General features: G+C 46.4%; 1 pseudogene; it reads left to right on the top strand.

Moving 5' to 3' along the window:
- The first annotated feature begins 4,243 nt into the window (after positions 1-4,243).
- LOC146198297 (signal recognition particle RNA) lies at positions 4,244-4,499 on the top strand (annotated as a pseudogene).
- The last annotated feature ends 2,404 nt before the right edge of the window (positions 4,500-6,903 follow it).

The raw sequence follows: 6,903 nt of genomic DNA, 5'->3' as shown, positions 1-6,903 counted from the left end.
AGTCGCATTTATGCTATGGCGGTGGCCGCGCCGTGGCTGTGGCCGAGCCGTGGTCGAGCCGTGGTCGCACCGCTCCTACACCACGTCTGGCGAGCTGCATCCGTGGTGTAGACTGATGGCTAACTATAGTCACTAACCAGTGCTAATTAATGACTAACTAGTCACTAACCAGCACTAACTAATGACTAACTAGTCATTAACTAGTACTAATTAGTCGTGTCAAAATGAGTAATGACAGAGTGGCTATGAAGTCATCACATGGCGATGTCATCAACCGTGACGTCATGACCGGATGTCTAATAACCAGAAGTGACGTCAAAATGACGTCACATCTGGTCATAACGTGACTGCTGATGATGATACGAAGTTGACATAAAATAATAAATTGGTTCACATGAAAGGAAAGGCGAAATATCTGTCGCACTTGTTCTGCGGACACCTGAACCATGCCGTAAGGAAAGGCGCGAAGGTGGGAGTGAAAGTGGAAAGAGAGAAAGGGAAGCCGTAGTGGAGGGCTACGGAGTAATTTCGACCACCTGGGGACACCTGAACCATGCCGTAAGGAAAGGCGCGAAGGTGTAAGTGAAAGTGGAAAGAGAGAAAGGAAAGCCGTAGTGGAGGGCTACAGAGTAATTTCGACCACCTGGGAATCTAACGTGCACTGACATCGTACAGCACACGGACGCCTCTCCACCACCACCTCCATTTCGCCTCCATCGAAGCGCAGCCGCCGGCAGTCGGGATCGAACCCGGGAGCTCCGGCACAGTAGTCGGGCGTCATACCACTGTACCAAAGCGGCGAAGTTGACCCCACCGGGCGTTTGATCCAGGCGTCCGCGCGGCGCCATTCATTTAGCGCTTCCTCGAACGCCTGCACCCCACAGCAAGGAGATACAATGTGCAGCAGGCATCAGCGGCGTTTCAAATTGGGTTACAGGAAAGAAAGGGCGCAGTATCTATCACAATTCTCCGCGGACACCTTAACCGAGTAGTAAGGAAAAAAAAAAACATTGATTTATAAGAAGGGAAAGGCGCGCTAACTGTCTCACTTGTTTTCTGTGGACACCTCAACCGCGCCGAAAGGGAAGGAAGGAAGGTGGGAGTGAAAATGAAAAGAGAGAAAGAGGAGCCGTAGTGAAGGGCTTTGGAATAATTTCGACCACCTGGGGATCTTTAATTTATTTATTTATGGTGCTTAGTTTGCCACACGGCATAAAAGGTGGTGGTAGAGTCACAGAAATGTATGCAGTGCAGCCCAGTGCAAGAAGTCACATAAACTGCGTGCATAAATGTTGTTTGTTATCTATAAGTGGAAATGAGAGTAATTAGTCGGTGAAAGTCCAGCTTTTTGTAAAATGGTCTTGCGTAGATGCGAAGTTCCTGAGCATGTCCATAATAGATGCCAGACAGTGGTGTTGCAAGCGCGGGTTCTTCGCAGTGTGGGCATTTGTCGGGAACTGGAATAGTAGGACTGCCACTGGTGTCGAACGGCGGGTGTAAGGGCCACTCCGACTCTCAGTCGTCTCAGAGATACTTCCTCCACCCTTGTCAGATTCGGGGGAAGGGTGAATTAGAGCACGTGAGGGAATTAGAGCACGTGTACGCTGCCTGAGGGATGCTGATGATGTCAAATGGATCAGGAGTGGATCCGGTGGCAAGGAATAATGAATAGGTTGCGACACATCTGCACATGGCACATAGCAGGCAACGTGCGCTGACATCGCACAGCACACGGACGCCTCTTCATCTCGCCTCCATCGAAACGCAGCCGCCGAGGTCGGGTTCGAACCCGGGTACTCCGGCGCAGTAGTCGGGCGTCTTACCACTGCACCACCCCGGCGGGGCAATGTGCGGACAAGCGAAAATAAAGAAGAAAGAAAAGACTGAGAGGGAAAGAAAGACGCGCGCCGCAACGATGCTTTTTCAGTGGGCTTCACGTTGGACGCGGCACTAGCTTGAGAGAGCCTATAATACTATTACTACCACTACTACCACTATTACTACTACTACTACTACTACTACTATTATTATTATCATTAGTTGTAGTAGTAGTAGCAGTAGTAGTAGTAGTAGTAGTAGTAGTAGTAGTAGTAGTAGTAGTAGTAGTAGTAGTAGTAGTAGTAGTAGTATAGAGCAAGACTCGTTTCACTAAGTTGGCACTGAATTGTCTGTAGGTAACGGCCAAATTAACTGGCTAAATATTATCTTTCCAGTTTTAATTAATAATGATAATAGTATTAATTGGTTCACAGGAAGCGAAAGGCGCAGTATCTGTCACACTTGTGTCTGTGGACACCTTCATCCCTTGGTGTCCACAGACTCAAGTGTGACAGATACTCCGCCTTTCCCTTCCTGTGAACAACCAATTAATATTATTATCATTAATAATAAAACTGGGAAGATAATATTTAGCCAGTTAATTTGGCCGTTACCTACAGACAATTCAGTGGCCACTTAGTGAAACGAGCCTTGCTCTATACTACTACTACCACTATTACTATTATTATTATTATTATTAGTAGTAGTAGTAGTAGAAGTAGTAGTAGTAGTAGTAGTAGTAGTAGTAGTAGTAGTAGTAGTAGTAGTAGTAGTAGTAGTAGCAGTAGTAGTAGTAGTAGTAGTGGCTTTCTCAAGCTAGTGCCGCGTCCAACATGACGCCCATTGAAAAAGCATGCGCCTCTAATCGCTAGGCTGCTCGGCTCCTGGGGGCGGTATATGCTAGTCGGAACAGCCCGCTTTCTTCGTCTCTTCTGTCGTTTTGTCCCTTGCGGAGCCACCGTACCGAGCAAACCCAAATACGCCGCCGCAACAGCCGTTATCCACCACCGAAGCGGTGGCAGGTGCAATGACGGCCTACAACAGATAAAAATATGGTGGCAGGCTAGCCCCCGCCACAAGTGGCGGTGGCCTACCTGACCCAGCCCCATCAGGGCCAGGAACAGCCACCCTTCACCCCCTCCTCATAGAGTGTTATCTACGTGTACTGAGATGTCGCCTACTTCTCCTTCAAAGCCACCGAGCCACCGAGGGCGCAGTTTCGATGCCGACCCCGGTGGCAGCATCGAAACTGGGCCCTCGGTGGCACATCCCTTTTACCTCAGCTGGATACAAAGCCTGAACCATCGCCTCCAATATGTGCATAACAAGTTGTGATTTTGTGACTCTTGGTATCCACTAACTTCAAAATTGTGCGATGTTCCCCAGAGAGGGCGCCCATCAACGGCTTCAGATTAGCACTAGGTGCCCACGGCAAAACTACAAATGAGGCGGTACAGGGATATATGGGCTGGGCATCTTTCGAAGTACGGGAAGCTCAGAGTAAAATATTATATGAGGAACGCCTGAGGAAATTGGACAGTAACAGATGGGCAGCTAAAGTATTTAAATAACCTTTACTTAAAAAGCGCGGACTCACAATGGAGGAAAAGAACTAGGAAACTAACTAGTAAGTATGCTAGTCACAAGGACGGAGAAATAAAGAGCATTAATCAACAGGTGAAAAACACAGGAGGTAAAAATTGGATAAATTCGATGGAAAAGAAACAGAGTGTGGAATTATACCGTAAGTGGAAAATGCAGATCAGGAAGGAAGATTTCTTTGATAACTCAAGAGGCAGTGACCTACTTTTCGAAGCTAGATCAGGGTGCCTTAGAACACACAGCTACAAAAAGAAATTTAACAATGAAGATGACGCATGTGCTGTATGTGGAAACTCCAGTGAAACAATTGACCATATTATACTCGAATGTAATGGTATCCATCCGGAAGTTGGTGCAGGCGCAATCACTGTTCCTGAAGCTCTGGGCTTTAGAGATAATAGTGGCCGGGTGAATAAACCGGCGGTGGAAACTAGCAAAAAACGACTGGAAGATTGGTGGCTTAAAAGCAGAGAAGTGACATAACGTTAGTAATGTAGGAACAAAATTTAATAAATAGAATGATGGTTTAGTTAACCATTCTAAATCAATAATTAAGATATAGGGAGAAAAATGAGCATGATAGCTACTGCTACCACCGCGTTTCAAAGAGGACGCTCCTATATTCCATCCATCCATTGTGTTGTATTTTCATACCACTCGTGTTGCCTTATCCACAAAATCGTGGCTACACGTTCGAAGTTAAAAAATAATCGTATTGCTGCAATCGAATAAGCTTTCGCAGCAAAAAAAAAAAAAAAAAAAAAGAAGTTACGTGGCATTGCTTTCGGTAAATATAAAACCCCAGAATTCGAAGTCCGCTCTCGCCGGAGGTTGTGGCGTGCCTCTGTAATCCAGCTACTTGGAGGCCGGCGAGCCCTGCCCCATGCTGACCTATGTTGATCGGGTGTCCGCGCTAAGCTGGGCGTCGATATGGTGACCCCGGGGGAACCCGGTGGTGGCCAGGTCGCCTAAGGAGGAGCGAACCGGCCCAGGGCGGAAACGCAGCAGGCAAAAGTTCCCGCGCTCTGCAGTAGTGGGATAGCACCTGTGAATAGGCGGCATGGGGCAGCCTGGCCAATAGACTCGGACCTAGCGCCCTTTTTTTTTTTTTTCGATTTTAAAAATTTTGGCACAGTGTATTTTTTATTCCGAAAGCAATACTACTCGCAGTTTGAGCCGTCAGCGTGGCCCGGCGGTGACCACCTTTGACCTTTAGGCGAGCCCCGTAGACGACCCCAAGCTGCCAACTTGGGTCTCTCGTTTCACATGGGACGCTTATGTTAGAATCAGCCTGCCAGGACCTTGGCATTCACGTTACCCCTATAGGCCACTAAGGCACATTCATACGGCTTGGTTAAAGCGGAGCTTTATGTGTGGGCTGGGGAAGAAGAAGAAGAATTAGAAGAATGCTCGGTCACCCGCAGCCATTGCTTTCGCTCAATATTCGGTTCAGCAGCGTTGAACTCTTCTATATTTTTTTCCTATGTTTTAAAATCCCAGCGGTCCTTGCAGGGCAATGCATCGTTATTACTAGAGTGTCTTTTTTTTCTTGTCCTTTATTTTGTTTCATTTATTTCGCTTATTGTGATCCCCACGGTCAATTGCACACGACCTATCTGTTCTAGTTTATCGTGTTACTCAGTGTTATTACCTCTAGCATGACAGGCGACATGGCAAAGCTGTGCATACAGATGCTATAGCCCCAGGAAACGTAAATTGCCGACGGAAATCGATCAACCGCTTTTATCTTAGAAACACATGTAGTATCGACAGATACTTGTCGCGATCGTCAAATTTTGACAGCAGTGTTAAGGGACACTGAGAACAACTCCGCCAAATCATTGTTCTCAGTAAAAATGAACTACGCATGGCCCTTTGTGTCTATGCTGACGTCCGTTAGGCACTGAAAACTCGTGATGTCCCTACAAAAAAGAACCAGAATTGTCGTCACCCTGAAGTGAATGGGGGAGCAGAGTAACCCCCCTCCCCTCCCCCTCCATTTTCAGAAAAAAATAAAGACAGTGTCGACGCACGCATTTATTCGTTTTTACGAGCTTGTAAATGCCCTGCTTTCATTTGGAATGATGTAATTGTGATTTGAACCCACTATCCGCTCGGTATACAGGCCAACTACGTGACTGCCGAGCCCGATGACAAGGCACGCCACAGGGTTATACAAGCTACATCTCGCGAACGCTAGGAACAAACGTGAGTGAAAAGCACCTAATGCAGGATGTGGGTTGGGGGCAAAGGTGAGGCACAGTGGGAATAAGCTAGGTGTGGTTTGGGGAGGAAAGTTCTACGTGAAAACTTTGTTGAGTCTGTTTGGATAATCGTAGATGACGTATTAATAATGTCTCTGCGAAGTGAAGAGTGCATTTCGTCCGGATTCTACGAAGGAATCGCGATTGTTGTTGCGGTTTTAATGCGAGAGAATTAATACGCTGTGTTGGTGAGTCCTCCGTGGTGAGACCAACTTCGTGGACGCACGATGTAGAGGCTGTGGACACAGAAAGTGAAGCCACGACTTGCGAGACCTTAGAGTAACTAGTACGTCGTAACAAGAAACCATTACTGTAGTGTAGTAGTATGTCGTAACGGGATACAATTTAGTGTGGCGTAGTAGTATCTCGTGATGAGAAAAATAAGTAATAAGGATGTTAGCGAAAAGAAAAAACTGATAACAAAATTAGTGGCAAGAAAATAAATAAGAAATTTAGCGACAATTAAATCGGTGGTAAGGAAACTAATGATAGAAATTTGGTTATAAGGAAATTCATGGTAATTGAATTACAGCTAAGTAAATTAATGTCAAAAAGATTAGTGATATAGAAATTAGTGGTAAGAAATTTAGTGGTAATGAAATTAATTCAGAAAATTAATGATAAAGATGCTTTCACACTACTCTTGGCGGTCAGGAAGAAGGTGTAGGGGGCGCTTGGAATGGAGATGGATTGAGATGTGGATGTAATAATCACACTATCTACTCCCGTCGGTACATACACACAGTTCTCCCAGAAACCTCCCCCGAAGCTGCAGAAGAAGTCGCCCTTCCCGTCGCCATCGTCAGCATAGAAGCCGGGTATATTTTGCCAGTTTCCAGAACTCTAATTCTAAATTTCATTCAAGCTGGGCCCATGGCACCTTCCTGTTTGCATACTACCCCTGCAACCCCGCCCCGACATGTGGAACTGATTGGGTGCCCGCGCACTCCTGTAATGAGTCCGCCAACCTTTTAGTCCGAGGTTGGCTGGCTCTGGCTGGTGGCCTCCGATCCGGGTCAGCTGCTCATTTATATTTCTGTATTATTTAGTACCGCATTTTAATGCGACAACATTTAAGCTGTCGTCGAGGGAAAAACCATCTCGCGCTCTGTCCCAAAATATCCCAATTGGTCGAGAGCGTTGTGACGTCACAACCACATGACCTCGCGCGAATAAAGCCCGAGTGCCGCATTCTGCTATTAGTAATTAATTAATTAAT

The sequence above is a fragment of the Amblyomma maculatum genome, chromosome 2, assembly GCF_055883805.1.
Source record: "Amblyomma maculatum isolate TAMU_Amacu chromosome 2, ASM5588380v1, whole genome shotgun sequence".
Taxonomy (NCBI): domain Eukaryota; kingdom Metazoa; phylum Arthropoda; class Arachnida; order Ixodida; family Ixodidae; genus Amblyomma; species Amblyomma maculatum.
This window is presented reverse-complemented; position numbering and strand designations above follow the sequence as displayed.